This window comes from Filicampus tigris, chromosome 2, assembly GCF_054856515.1.
Source record: "Filicampus tigris isolate MCC_2025a chromosome 2, RoL_Ftig_1.0, whole genome shotgun sequence".
NCBI classification, from domain to species: domain Eukaryota; kingdom Metazoa; phylum Chordata; class Actinopteri; order Syngnathiformes; family Syngnathidae; genus Filicampus; species Filicampus tigris.
In genome coordinates, this window is record NC_141218.1 from 6299729 (window position 1) to 6315252 (window position 15524).

General features: G+C 42.9%; 1 protein-coding gene across 23 annotated transcripts in view; it reads left to right on the forward strand.

The window, feature by feature from the left end:
* The window catches only part of LOC147151059 (adhesion G protein-coupled receptor L3), a 129110-nt gene that overhangs the window by 436 nt on the left and 113150 nt on the right, over nucleotides 1-15524 (forward strand). The gene's annotated exons all lie outside the window — the stretch shown is intronic.

A 15524-nucleotide genomic window follows, 5' to 3' on the forward strand; every position in this document is an offset into this window, starting at 1 on the left:
TACATTGGCTCTACAATTCCACGGTGGAGGAAAGTGAGGACCATCTGGCATCATCTGATAATCTATATGAAGTGCAAGTTGCTTGTAGAGCGCTCAGTTAAAAGGCAAGACCTTCGACTTCATCCGAGTGGGGAGAGAAGTGTGATAAGGGAATCAAATGTCGACAGTAGGACATTTGTGGGGTCACACTCACAACGCCCTTTACTTTGATTTTACAGAATTAACTGGCACTGTATGTTTACACAAGGCGGGCCTTACATTGCCGTAGTCGTTTCAGATAATAGTTAAAAAGATTATTTTTCTCCTGTGTATGGAAAGTTAAGTCCCTCATACCACATCAAGTCACTGATGGAACTTATTTATCAAGGCAATAAGAAATGTGCTCACCTTATATGTATTAAGATGAGGAACTGAATCTATTGCTGGTCGACCCACAAATTGGGCAATATTTGATCAGCGGCAAAGTGAATGCACCTTCTTGAGAACGTATCCATTTTGTCAACATTTTCTTCAAACACTTCAGTGGCTCCCCAGCGACACAGTTCGGGAGCACTAATACGGGTCTGTGTACAGCGGTGGTAGCAAAAACTTTTCGCTTTTGCGTCTTGGTATGATGATTGCCACAGCTTGTGCGAAGGCCCTCCTGAAATTGCTTTTTTTGTGTCTATTCTCAATAGCTCAATAGAGATGTTCAGGGTTTCCAATGCTGCCAAATCAAACATGTCCCGCAGATTTTGACCTACTGCTACTAAATTGGAATCATGTAGACGCTAATTTCCAAAACATTAAAGTTGTTGTCGTAGCGTGTGGACAGAGTATGGCCGAGAAGTTTGATGATTTGCCATAAAACACTAAATATGTTGAGTTTAAAATTTCAGTCCCCAAAGTTTAGCAACATCAAATTACGGAAGCATATCTATCAGGAGTAGACCCACCAAAAAAAGTCTTGAAAAGCCACGCCCTGAAACACAACGGAACACTGACGCTGTTGTTTAAAGTAGCCAATTTGGCTCGGAAACAACAAACAACAAAATAATCATCCCCCAATGCCAATTTGACTTGGCAAGTTGAAATTTGATAGACTTGTCTATCATAAGTACACCCACAAAAAAAGTCTTGAAAAGCCACGCCCTGATACACAACGGAACACTGGCGTTGTTGTTTGAAGTAGCCAATTTGGCTCTGTAACAACAAAAAACAAAACAATCATCCCCCAATGCCAGTTTGGCTTGGCAAGTTGAAATTTGGTAGACTTGTCTATCACGAGTACACCCGTAAAAAAGTCCCAACGAGCCATTAACATAAGGACAGGGAGTGCATTTTGGATCGGGACCATGTCTAGAATTTAACAACAAAAAAATCAGTCCCCAAAAGCAGTTTGATCTCGCCCACAGGTGCCTAACTCCGGTCCTCGAGAGCCCCTATCCAGCCTGTTTTTGATGTCTCCCTCCTCCAAAACACCTGATTCAAATGATCGGGATTGTTTTCAGGCTTCTGCAAAGATGATCATTTGAATCAGGTGTGTTGGAGGAGGGAGACATCATCTCTGTACTACATTCTAGAATACAAATGAATCAGTCAATAATTAAATAAAGCATTCCCCAATGCCAGTTCGACTTGGCAATGCGCAATTTGGTAGGCTTGTTTATGATGACTAAACCCTCCAAAAAGTCTCAGAAGTCATGCCCTAAAACGCACCGGTTTGAATCATCCATTATCAGGGAATTTAGGTAATTTCCAGGGGTCCTTCAAAGACAAACCTGTGCTACAGGTTGTGTGCTCGAAAAGTGCCATGTCCAAAAAGACCTTCCTGGTTTGAAGCAAAAATCTTTAGGGTCACTGCACAAGAAGCAAGGAGGAATCTGTTTTCCAAAAGTTGTCCTCTGTATTCCAAAGCATAGGCAGAGGAGACATGGTAGGCCCATCCGTACCTTCATTGACACTGGATACTGGATTCGAAGCGTCAGAGCTCCATGCCGTCATGGAAGATCAAAAACGGTGGAGATCCATCATGGTGCGAGGGCAACACTTGACATAGCAGTAGTTGTGCTAGTTCGCTATTTCCAGGTGTGTTTCAAAGGCAAACTCGTCCAACCCAATAATTCAGCTCCACAAGTGTCAGAGCCAACATCTTATGTGTGATGACTGTCCTGGACTGAAGAGTTTCATTGCATCCCCCTACCGGTATTTTTTTTTTTTTTTTTCCGTTTGGTGTTCCTCCCAACTTTCACAATCCCATGATAGACGTTTTCCCCCTCGAGTCATCCTTTTCAGGCAAAAAAACGCAGCATTTAAGTCTTTGCTTCCATTTCCAGTGCTTTGTATTCGATTTTTCATTTTGGTTCAGTATTAATACAAAATAAATCCCCAAGCATGTTTGGCCTCCGAAAAAGCGTTCCAAGGAGCTTGGAATTCCAGCAAACAAGTGGGTCACCATGGCGACCACCTTGGTAAGCCTCTTTCCTGCAGGGAATGTGCAACATCCCAACAAGCCTATTGGCCTGTTTAGCTCAGCCCAAGCTGGAAATGTCACTTTGCAAAAAAAAAAAAAAAACAACAACAAAAAAAAGATATGTGAATACAGCCTTGAAATTACCGTTTGAATACCATTTTTCTTTTTCACTGAAAGAAAATGTTTGGCTTCTGGCATCTCTTTGAAAAATCCATCCTATTTATATCTGATCATTGGCAGCACTGAGTGAGATGCTGGACAGGTTTAAAAAGCCGGCGTCTGTCAGGTTGACGGGTTTGATCGCTCCTTTTGCATTGTTTTTATTTATGGCGGCGACATTGCAGGGTGTTGCTTCGAAATCTTTGAGTGAAGCTGATATTTATCAGTGACAAACACGTCTCTACATCTCCAAATTATATGAAAAATACATCTCCGGAGTCGTACAGAACTTGGAAACCAGTGAAATTAATTTTGAAATCCACACATAAGCAAGAGTTTGAACTGAATTTGACCAAATCGAATCAGGCCAAGGAGCATCCGCGGGATCGCATTGTTCGACCTTATCGCGTCACATACCGCCGACGGTTTTTAAGCCGATGCCGTGACATCAATTTCAGCATCGTTGCTTGCGTTTGTGTCATATCTGAGCGTGACACATGAATTCCCTTGGCTTGCCATCGAGCGACGTCGCAGCCATTAGATCGAAAACGAGCGGAAACATTTTGGACACCATAGCGTTAGCGCGTGAGTACCCGGCGATTTTGCACATTATGACAAGTATGAGAAGTAGTGAAGGACCTCTCGACTTGCGCAGCATTGAGTACGCAGTCGAATGAGACTGCCTGTTGACCATGAAATCAGCTTGAGCTGCTAATTAAATACCCATTGTTACACTCCCGAGTCGCTCGGTCACGTTCGGAATGGAGTCGGTCAATGTTAAAATTGGAGCATCGTGGCTAGTTGATATTTCTAATGTCACAGGCTGCTGTTTTCATCATCTGCGAGTCACTCCATGACACCTGGTCAAGTTTTTTTTTTTTTTTTTTTTTTCCCCAGCGGGGTCAAAACACTTACGTCTCGCTGAAACATAATCAAAGCGGCGCTATTTCTGTTATTGACGATATGATGGGAGGGTATGGACCCCGAAATGTCAGCGTAGCATTTAACGGCGTAGCTAGCGTTAGAAGGTATCCAAAAGCGATCAAACTGACAAAGCCGCCTTCCATCAACCTCTTTATGAGCCTATTAAAAGTCTGATATATTTGTCCACATGCCTTTTCCCCGCAAGTTTTTGGGGCAATATTGCTGACCTTTTCTCTTTTGTGTTGCCAACCTCCGACCAGGGAGGTGAATTGAAACAAAGACGCAATGCTTCTCTGCGACTGGAGCTCTAAGGGAAGTTAATTTATGGCCTGTTTGGAAGGCAGGTTTGGGCTTGAATGCAAAATAAGGTGGTGCACCTGCAGCCGCATACAAATGAATGAAAACGGTGGTTCGGATTTACACCCCCCCCCCCCCCCCCCCCAACCATCGGGACCTCCTGATCCGACCACTAATTGCCCGGCAACGAGAGATGAAGACGGGCTGCTGTATTTGCAAATATCAGTTGCGGAATTGCTCACAATGCAATCGGCAAATTAAGGACCTGACAAACACTGCGTTTTTTTTTTTTTTTTTTCTTTTTCCCATCACATTAGTGAGATTGCAAAAGGCAAAACCTTTTCCCCGTGACTGTTCAACACCGCATCGTGTCAAAACACACTCTAAATTCCGCCGCCCGCTTTCCAAAACAACATGTTTTCACCCTTTGCCACAATATGATGACAAATGATGACTTTCTTCCTGACCTTAAAAGCATTCCAAATGATTACACATCCCGCTGAATGTCCCTTAAATGGAAATAGTGTTCTCCCATTCATACTTGAGAAGATTTACTGAACGCAGGAGTGCCTCAGCGGGCGGGTAATTAAAAGGTTTTCATTAAGGTGGATAACGCCACAATGGAGCTTGTATTATGTGCGGCCCTTTCGTCTGGCTTTAATTAAACCAAGGTACATTTGAAATGCATTAAAGGAGGACGCATTCGTCGAGTTTATCAGAATCTGATTCCACTTGTAGCTTCCGAATGAATTGCAGCGCTTTTCACTTGGAGCAAATTGATTCGACTAATCAATAGCCTCAGATTGGATTTAGGAGCGTGCGAGGTGTGGTTCTTCCAGGACGTTTGGTTGAGAAGGGGGAAGGAAAAAAAGAAAAAAAAAAAAAAAAAAAAAAGCGCACTTCAAACACCCGCTGTTCTGGTCACACGCTCTGTACCGCCGTCTGAGCTGCGGGATCTCTCGGCGAAAAATAAACATCCCCTGCCAGCCCTTTGTCACCTCCGGAGTGGGGACGGTGGCATTGATGCTCCGCCCCAGTGGAGCAAAGCCGCTTAAAGGACTGCACATTTTCGCCTCACCTTGGAACTAATTGACTGCCTGGGAGCCTGCGTTTTGAAAAGTGCTGACGTCTTTTGTTTGTTCGCGCACGCCGGCCGTAGATTTCAGATTGTTCTGCGTGCTTTACAGCCACCTGTCTCCGGCCTCGTTCGTGAGCGGCGGCCTAGCGTAAGGGCAGCGTGGCTCTCATCGGGGGTACAAAATGTCGGTGGCACAAACTGTCACGGAAGAAAAATAGTAGTACAGTAGTAGGACCAAGATAATTGCCAATTAAACTAGATTTGCCACAACCTGTGATCCCAAAACATTTTGATACCATTTCAAACTAATCTTTCAACATTAACCTGAAGAATGGATACTTTTATTTAGACAGTGATTTGGCGCCGACTGGTGGCATGGTAGAACACAAAAAGTGAAAAAATGGTGACATAACAGCAAAGTGTTACCTACCTTTCACATAAAACAATTGATCTTGTCAGTATATGACGCTTCCACACCAAAATGGCGAGAGAAGCTGGGCTTTCTGCTACGCTGTTAGCTTCGCTATGCTAGATAGCTATTCTTGTTTTAACTAAATCTTGCTACGTCAAAATGTTCTAGTTCTAATGGACATTTTTCCTCCAATGTCATGACTTTTCTCTTTCTTTGAAAGCCCATGCTCTCCAGTGTATTCCCTTTCTGCGCTCCGAAGGGAAATGTCAGTGTCACTACGCACGGAGTCAGTGTCACGTGTGTCACAACAACAGAGAAAAAAAAAAAAAAAAAGCAAAGAAAAAAAAAAAAATCGTAACTTTGTGTCCCTTTCTCTACCCGTTTAAAAAATGACAGCGAGCTATGAGGTCTCCAAGGTCCAAATAATAAATTTTTATGATTTGTTTTGGCTCACTGCCGCATTACTGGACACCGGGGGACCTATAGTGGCCCTAAAGCGACAAACGACATCGAATTCCCATCATCCCATCATATCTGCGTTTCAGTGCACGGTCAGTCCTAACGATACGTAATATTGACTAATCTCGGCGGTTACACTCAACGAGCGGAACCATTCGGGCAGTTGTCAGTGGTTCCTGTGATGCAATGGTGACTGGCAATTGTGGGATTCCTTAAGCTGGTCGCCGCAAGACTGTAATCAGTCATTATGTCAAAACGCAGGCCCGTGAGTACCACTGCAGCTCATTCAGCCAAATAATAAGCAGCACACACAACGACACAGGCATGCAAGTACTGAGAGAGACGCCGCCGCAGGCTTTTCCTACACGGGGACATCAACTCATTTTTGTTCCCATGCGCTGGTATTTTGGATGTTCTTCAAAGCACCGGCTAACAGAAAATTTTACCTTGAAGTTGGCTGGAATTCGCAGCAATATCGCGATTATTGCAGGTTATTTCAATCTCAGGTCTTGGTCAGATAACGCTATTTTGATGAAGGCTAAAACCTTAAATTTGTCGGTATATTCAATATCCGGCATTCCGACGTGTATCCTCGGTGGATTTGAACGTTCTAGTGGTGCTGTAGGGCTTCTGGCTGTCTAATATGGACTAACCCCCCCACTCCACCGCCGGCCCATCAGCTTCAGAATTTAGTCTTTCCATAACAAGTGTGTTAGGGTAAAGATTAGGATTAGGGCAAGTGGTTAGGGTTTGTGGGTTCAGGGTTAGGTTGGTGGTTAGTGATAGGTTCAAGGTCCTTAGGCCTCCACCCTAATTATGTTTTGTCATTCTATAGTAAGGGTGGTAGTTACTGTATGTTTAGGTTTAGTATAAAGTTTAATGGTTAAAGTTAGTTGTAGGGATGTAACGATGACTCGAAAATCGAATTTTAATCGATTTGACCAGATTAGCAATTGAACAATTCGATAAATTGATTAATCGGTTTAAATTCATTTAGAAAATGCTGTCTTGAAAGGTTTTTTTTCATTCCAGATGCATAGCACATTTTGAATGTGTAGCTCAAATTATGCGCTTGCGCCAAACATCATCGCGTATTGCGTTTGTGGATGGCCGCAGAACCACACTAGCGCAAAGAGACAAGCATGGTAGCGATTTTTAAAAATCCAAATCGAATCGAAAATCGGCAACTGAAAATCGAATCGGGGCTTGAGTGAATTGTTACATCCCGAGTTGTGGTTAGGTTAGGGGTAGGTTCGTATTCCTTGGCCATGTGTTATTTCAAAGCAATGGCGGTTAGAATGCTTGCTATAGCACATAATCGACAGCATGAGCCGTGTGAGCTATGCCGTGCAGCATCCATCCATCACTGGGGAGATCAGAATGACAAACGGTCAGATTTGACTTGTCCGATCGCCCATTTTCCATCTTCAGGCTGCGCCCCCCCCCCCCCCGACACCCCTTTACTACTCCTTACAAAGTCATGATATAAATGTATTTCTTTATGATTCTCAGAAGCCGTGATATAAATGTTATTTGCTCGCCGACTGCTGCGCCGTAATTAGCTCACTATTGTATGCGAGGCGACGATTGATAGGGGGATTAATCTCATCAAAATGTTAAGCTTTTATAATCTTCTCATGGACCCCTTTTACCCTCTCATACATAATAAATGTTGTTAAAAGTCAGCCCGGCGGAGAGTAAACAGGAATCGGCTACTGCATAGACTGCCACGCATGCCAAACGACGACGAGCTGGTCAATACAGGTCAACTCTTTATGGAATTTCTGCCCGTAATGATTAATAACGTTAGTGTGGTTCTAGCCAGCCAAATGCTCCAGTTATCTGTAACCTCCATTGTTGCGTTTTCTTTGAATTCCCAGTGAAGAACAGGCCCTCCTAATGAACAGCCCGTCATTGATTGGCAAAGACAACAAGGATTGCTTTGTTCCTTTTTATTCCTTATCTATTCAGGCGTTTCCTGAATTGTCTCCCAGGCGCCACTTCTGGCAACTCGGCACCAGTGGTCCATTTAGCCAAGGTGTCGCTAATGAGCGCCGCGAAAGGCCAGGCTCCTGTAATCTTGTTTATGTTTTGGGGCTGGCGCGGTGAGCCAGCTTTGTGTCGGAACACAGCTGGAGAGCCCTTTTTCTGCAATTGCGCCGAAGCAGAAATAATTGGTCCTGCATCTTGGATCCAGCCGTGACACGCAGGTAATTTGCTAATTTATGCCTCTCAGTCTCAGCGTTATCATTGCCGAAAGTTGTGTGAAATGCTAACGAGCCTGTATGTTTCTTTTGATGGATGCAATTTATTTATTTATTTATTATTTTTTTTTTTTTTCATTTCTGACGCATCTCTCGCATTGCTTCTAATTAGTTTGTGAGAGTGTAGAGTGTATATCCAAGCCAATGTTTCAGGGCTGGAACATCTCCATACATGATGTCATAACAATCCCCAGAGAGATCTGCTTCGGAAGACACTTTTAATTATACTGGCCGGATGAAATTGAGCAGGAATGAAACGATTTCTGCGCATTGATTTTGCCCCTTCGCGTATGTGGATACACTGCGGGCGGGCAGACAGGGAGAGACTATTGTAACCTTCTCTATCGCTGCACTGCAGGCAAAGAAGGGAGGGGGGCGCCGCGCTATGCCTTCCCCCCCCCCCCCCTCTCCCTGCCCCCTTACACGGGGACAGCATGCGTGTCAAACCTCCCTCACATCCAATTAGGAAATGCCATTGGAATGAAAAGGAATCGAGGCAGATCTGGACATAGGCTACACAAACACTTCGCCTTGAGTCTATTTTGGTGTCTTTTTCCATTTTGTTTCTGACATCTTTGGTGTTAGTTCCTCTAACAGTGATGACAAGGCTTCTGGGACATGCCGCCACGGGCTAGGGTTCTGTTTATACTTTGAGTTAGTGGTGAAGGTTAGGTTTGATTTCCTTAGTAGTTCCTTTCACCCTCTGGGATTTGTCAACCCATAATGAAGGGATTATTAGTTTGGGTTACTTAGGCTTCCACTCACTTAGTCGTTCCACAAAAAGGGGGTTAGGGTTAGCATCAGGCCTTCCCTTTCATACAGTTTTTTCGTTCCCTAACAATGGAGTTAAGTTTAAGGGTTGTGAAAATTACGTTTATTGGTTATGACGATGACAAGTGGCAAAAAGGCGTTTGGGCCATGCCCCCATGGGTGGACAAAGGCTTGTCTCCTCGCCACCTTTATCGCCCGAAGGATCCTTGGCTTGATCCGTCGCTCGGCGAACAGACGCCAGCATGGCTTCTGTTTGTTTTCCGACGACACGTCCGCCTGTTTCCTTGAGAACTTCCCCTGACCGCCAGCCCCGCGCAGTCACACCAGCAGATGCGCCAATTCGTCATGCAGAAGAAACTCCACTCGGGCGGCCATCTGTCTGGCTGTGTCTGTTAACACGCAGCGCCAATTTGTTTTCGCATACAACTTCAGTGGCACGCAAAATATGCCGAATTCATCCCATGACCCCGTAAACCTCATTCCGAAACCTCGTTTCCGACCAGGTTGTAGAGAGCAGGAAAATATGCCGACTGCCAATATGCGCACAGTATGTTCTGTGCAATGGGTTACTGTGATACGGTTATCTTAAATAGATCGCTGTAATGAATTCTTTTACCCGATTCTGGTGAAATTTGACTCAGGTGTCCTGAGCTCAAGATGACCTCAGAAAAGCAACACGCGAAACCAGAGTATGTTTAAATGTTTCAAGAAACATCCCTGCAGTTCGAGTCAAGCTAGGCATCTGCCAGTCAATCTTACAACATTCTAGCCGCACAGAATAACGGTATATGTATTTTTTGTTACGGTTATTTTAACACTGGAGTTCGGTTTAGTGTCATTTTAGGATCAGGATTGGTTTGGATTGGTCGCTCTGTGTTCGGGCTTTGTGGTTAATTTGGGGTTAGGTCTTGGGTTAGGGTTGGGAATCGATGGGTTCAAACTTGGGTTGGGATTTGATAAAATGGTGTTCTCAAATATTACTGGGTGCCAGCTGCTCAGTCATTAATGATCAATGTTTCAGAATTCTAAGGCTTGAAAGGTGATCAGTTCAAGAACGAGTCAGCTTCATAAACCACTGCAGCACCAACGTCTGTGCTTGGAACCACAACAATAGGGGGAGAAAATAGCCCGAGTCGAGTTGGTTCACTTGACTCGAGCGCGGCACTTAGTCCCTAGCTGCTTGTCCGTCAGTTCTCGTCCTTCATTTGAGCATTGTTGGACTCTGTATGTCTTATAAAAACACTTTCAGAAGACAATTGGAGATGTTTCATTGACAAAAGCATGGCCGGATGGACTGACGTTGATATCCAATTGATGGTGAATTCCGTTGCCTTGCAGATTGTTGCTATCCAGATTTCGATTGGCCAAACAGTGTTGGCGTTTGGCCTCGTGTTTTATTCAAACAAAACATCGTTCGCCTAGTTACTTGAAAGCAGATGCTGTCAAAACGGCTCCTCCGCACACAGTAATGCGGCGCAGACTTCCCGCGGTCCGGCGATGCCCATCATTCTAAGCCACGGCTCCGACTTCTCCTCAGGGCTGCGTGTTTAATATGAATCTACAAATATGATTTAGTGGACAGATAGCCTTGAGGCTCGGACGTTTCATCGGCGTTGCACTCTAGTGTGGAGTATAAGGCAGACAGCATATGTAGGTGAAGGTTATCTCTGATGCACTACATGTGGAAATGGACATAGTGGCCTGCAAGCAAGTGAAGTGGTTTAAAGGTTAGCGTGTAACCAGCCACATCATTAAGTACTACTATCCACAGTGCATGTATAATTAATTTGGGTCTTGACTCAATTGCTTATTTCAATTTGACAAAGATGTTCACGCTGTATTGTTCACTGCTACATGCACTACCTGCTAGATCTATGTCTGAAAGGAAGATTCCGTTTTAGTCACGGTGGCGTTATTTGTGTTTTAAATTCTCTCTCGGTAAGTCATTCTTCCACACTTCAGTCATTTTTCATGGGTATTTGTGTGTGTGTGTGTGTGTGTCCGTGCGTTAGGGCTGGACGATTCATTAAATTTGCAATACAATCGCGATTTGACAAAGCGTGATTTTGTCATCGCGAAAGCTGCGGTTTAAATGGTCATAACTTTATTGACAGCAAAGGGAGAGGAGGATTCACAGAACGGCAAGCTAATGCTGCCGTGCTAGCTTTCAGCTTTCTAACTTGTTTGATCCTTTTCACCTTGCATGGTTAAAACTTCCCACGTTTGGGGAAAAAAAACTCACTGTGTACTAATGCTTTGCTCGCAGATATGATATTGTTTGTTGTAGTTAAAAATTGTTGAACAATAAATTACAGAAGGACCTTGGTAGAAAAAAAATCGCAACTCATACTGCAATCGAAATTTGTGGGAAAAAAAAAATATATATTTTCCATTACCGTTCAGACCTAGTGTGTGTATGTGTGTGTGTGTGTGTGTGTGAGGGGGTTTAGGATCTGGTTTGGGTTGGGTTAAGATTTGTTGTTCAGTTTAGGGTTTGGTTAGGTTTGAGGTTTTTGGTTTGAAGTAGTTCTGTGAGATGCAGAGATGGGCTTTTTACCCTTTTATTGCTGGTCCGTCCTCCGTCCGCGACCTGGGTACCCTTCCGTCCTCATCCCTCCGTCCTTATTAATAAAAATAATCGTCCTCCGACCCCACCCGCCCTCGTCCTTTCAAAGCGCTTCCATCGTTACGTTCCGTCGGGGTGGAATGCGGAAGTAGAGCATTAAAAGGTTTGGTGGCAGCGGACAGTGAAATGAAGATAAGTACTGCTTATTTTCTCTTGGTTCTGTTCCGTTTTAATCAGCAAAGTTGCTGCCATGTTAAAAGGTACTGTTAGGAAAGAATCTGTTCAGGTACATGTACATTTACAGTTCAAAATTGTCCTGTAAATGCAGTAAATATCAACATTTTCAACATAGGTGCGGCTTATATAAAAGTGCGGCTTATATGTTGTTTTTTTCGTTATTTCTTTCTAAAAAATAGAGTGGGTGCGGCTTATATAAAGGTGCGGCTTATAGTCCAGAAAATACGGTAGTTGAAGTTGTCATTTTCCTCCTATCAGTGTGGTTGTATGAATGAAGAAATGGATTTTCTTTACACATACCACAATGGTGTAAATTTGAGGAAGGCATTTGTTTTCCTTTAGCGGATGACTCACAAAGGGCCCAATGTGAGCCCCCCCTTGAGGTAGAGATTCTGCAATTGATTTAAGGTCTGGCTCTAGTTACGAATCGTTTACTTCTGAATTGTGTTTTCCGCTTGCGAGCTTGTGCATACCGCTCGCACCTTGTGTGCAATTGTGCAACCCCCTCCCCATCCTCCACCCTGACAAATATGCAACTTGACCCCCGGCAATTTCTGAGGCACACTGAATGCAACGTGGTGATGGGAGTGTCCCATCGGCGTGTGTTTCCAATAAAGCCTGTGTGTACGTGTGTTTATTTGATTCTATCTGAGTGCGCGTGTGCTGGAGCGCATGGGTTCAATAAGCATGTGTGTCGCGGGTGGGTGGCGGTTGGTGGAGGGGAGGGGGTCCAAGGCGCCAAGGACATGGCTTGACAGGTGTGTGCGGAGGGCCAGAAAGGTCCGAGAATTTGGAACAGGCAAAAGCACAATGCGGCTATTCAGGCACAGAAGGAGACAACCGAGATATCGCAGGACCCCTGTGAGGAGGAGGAACAGGGTAGGGGTCCGGGGGAGGGGGTGTGGCCGGGTTCACGTGTGGTTCGATGTCAACCTTTCGCTGTGCCAAAGAAAGTCAGAAGTTTGTGTTATATTGTTTTTACAAAACAAAGTCTTAAGTCTTAGGCCTTGTCGACACGTCGCCGGGCTTTTTAAAAACGGAATATTTCTCTTCGGTGTCGGGAAAAAAATTGTCTACGCTTCCTTATTTGTTTAAAAAAAACACATCCACACCAAACCGCATGAGTGCGTTTTTCAGCGCATTTACAAACACGTGAAGAAGATAATTTTACAAGAATGACGTCGTGGCTTTACAAGAATGACATCATACTTTTTCAAGAATGAAGCTGTGACTTCTACGGGAATGAAACTGTGGCTTAACAAGAATGAAGTCGGAACATTCACATGATGAAAGTCGTTGCTTTACAGGAATGAAATCGTATTTTTTTCAACAATGAAGCTGTGGCTTCTACGGGAATTAAACTGTGCCTTAACAAGAATGTTAACTCATAACGTTTACATGAAGAAAATCATGGCTTTACAAGAATGAGGTCAAACTTGTACAAGAATGCAGTTGTGGTGTTATAATAAATAAAGCAAGATGAAAGTTATACTTTTACCAGAATGAAGTCGTAATGTTTACAAGAATTAAGTTGTGGTTTTACAAGAGACCAATTGTAATTTTAGTAGAAAGAAAACAAATACTAATTTTATGAGCTGAAAATGATCATTTCACCGTAATTATCTTGAAGTTGTTCACCAACGAAGTCGTGCTTTTATAAAATCAAGTTGTGGTTATTCAAGAATGAAGTTATACTTTTAAAAGAATACATTTGTGGCTTTACACAAATGAAGTCATGGCCGTTATTTGAGATCCCTAAAATGATGTTGTTATTAAAGAATTTCCTGTAATATTTTCACCATATATTGTACGTGTAAAGGTCTGCCTTATTTTGTGTAGACTTGCTCCATTTTTAAAATTGCTCTTATATTACAAAGTACAATTGTGTCCTTGCAAGGCTCTGACTTTCAAATTCCGACTTTGTTGTCATCCTGCTATGACTTAATTGGAGCAATATTTTCTCGTGTGCTCAAGTGAATACAAGTCTATCGCTGCCTGTCTCTGTTTTCTGGCATTTGTCTTAAAAGTCTTTGCTTCCAGACTTTATTTGCTCTTAATCAGTTTTTGTGCGCGCGCGCGCGCGTGTGTGTGTGTGCGCGTGCACGTGTGTGTGTAATTCCACATGTGGAGAGCACTTACATGACTCACCAGCCCGACGATACTAATCCTCGTCTCGCGGCACTCATGCGGAGTGCATCCTCCCCCGTCTCGGCCCGTATCTCAACGGCCTTGACCGCCGACCCGCCGCGGAACAAACGCGGAAAAAAGTCGAATACTAAACGTCTGATTGCAGCGTACATGCGTCTGACGTGCGCCTTCTACCCATCCCCCACGTCACGTCAACGACCCCGGGTGCTCAAGTCCCACTCGTATCACCCGTACAATTTTCCCCTCTATTGACTTTTATATTCTTCTACAAGGTTGATCACAGTGCTCGGGGTATGCACGTATTCCAAATAAAGACAAATGTGACCCGCATAACAATATTCTGCTGCTGACATAAATGGCTTCGGTGTTCATTTTTTGTCGTCTTGTTTTAGTGAGAAGCCATTGGTGCCCGAGAGTGTCCAATTTTTCCCGACAAGTAACTCACACTTTGGCATAAAAAATGGAGACGCAGTCTTATCGGGAAAAGTCTTTGGGTTACAAGGAAAACGTAAAGTATCCCTTACATGAGAGGTCCGTCTCAATTTTATGAGATGAATAGCAAAGCTATTGGAAGAAATTTGCAACTTAACAAGAATAAAGCTGTAGCTTTACAAGAAAAAGTCTCAAGAGTCACATTTAGTTGCAAAAAATGTACAAGGTTAAAGTTGTATTACAAGAAAAAAAGTCCGTAATTTACAAGAATGAAGTCATAGCTTTTTTTTTTTTTTTTTTTTTTTTAATTAGATGATTTACTTTCTTGGTCTGATCAGGTTGATTATATTGTTTCAAAGATGGACGCGACATGCCGATCCCTTTTTTTTTGTGGTCACATTTTGAGTATTGCCTTGTTATTCGGTCAAGTGCTCCTATAAAAGATGTTATAAAACTCCAAATTGCACAGAATAGAGCAGCCCGATTAGTCGTCCACTGTTCACTCAGTGATAATGTATCAGTAAGCACGAAAAAATAAGTTACAATTTTGTCTATTGCAGTTTATGTATAATTTCAAATGGAATGGTACAGCACATTTTTTTCATGAACAGATATAATTTTTATATTTTAGCCATGGACATTACACTTGACAAGTGAGCAGGGTTGCTTGACAGTGCCTTAAACCCCCCCCAAGAAAAATGCTTGGAATGTACTCCCACCTAACGTTAGAAATGCCAGCAGGAAATGTCCTTATTAGAAAAGTTATTAAAGTACAAATTAATCAGTTCCATATGATTGTGATGGACGCAATTTAATTTATTACTAATTTAAGCACCTGTAATTTTATCCGTTTGTGATTTTTTTTTTTTTTTGTATGGTTGTATTGTTTTTTTTTTTGTTTTGCATTTCTATTTTTTATTAAGTAGATTTTTTTTTTTTTGCGTATGTTTGTTGTATTAATTTGAGGAGCCCAGGAAGACTAGCGACCACTTTGTGGAAGCTAACGGGGATCCTAATAAAGAATAAAGCCTTAAGAATAACAATTTTTTACGGAGGAAAGCAATGTAATATAACAAAAACCAACGTTTATTTAGTAATTTAATAGAAAAAAGTTGGAGATTTAGGAGAATAGTCACACTTTGTGAGAATTAGCATAGCTTTATAAGAATGAAGTCTTCCGAGTTAAAAGTCACACTTTTACGAGAATACAGTCATAGCGTTACGAGAAGAAAATCACCCGCTCACGAGTCCAAATACTAATATTATGAGCTGAAAATGATCAAAGTTGTAGGTTTTTTTTTTTTTTTTTAAAAGGGAACTTTACT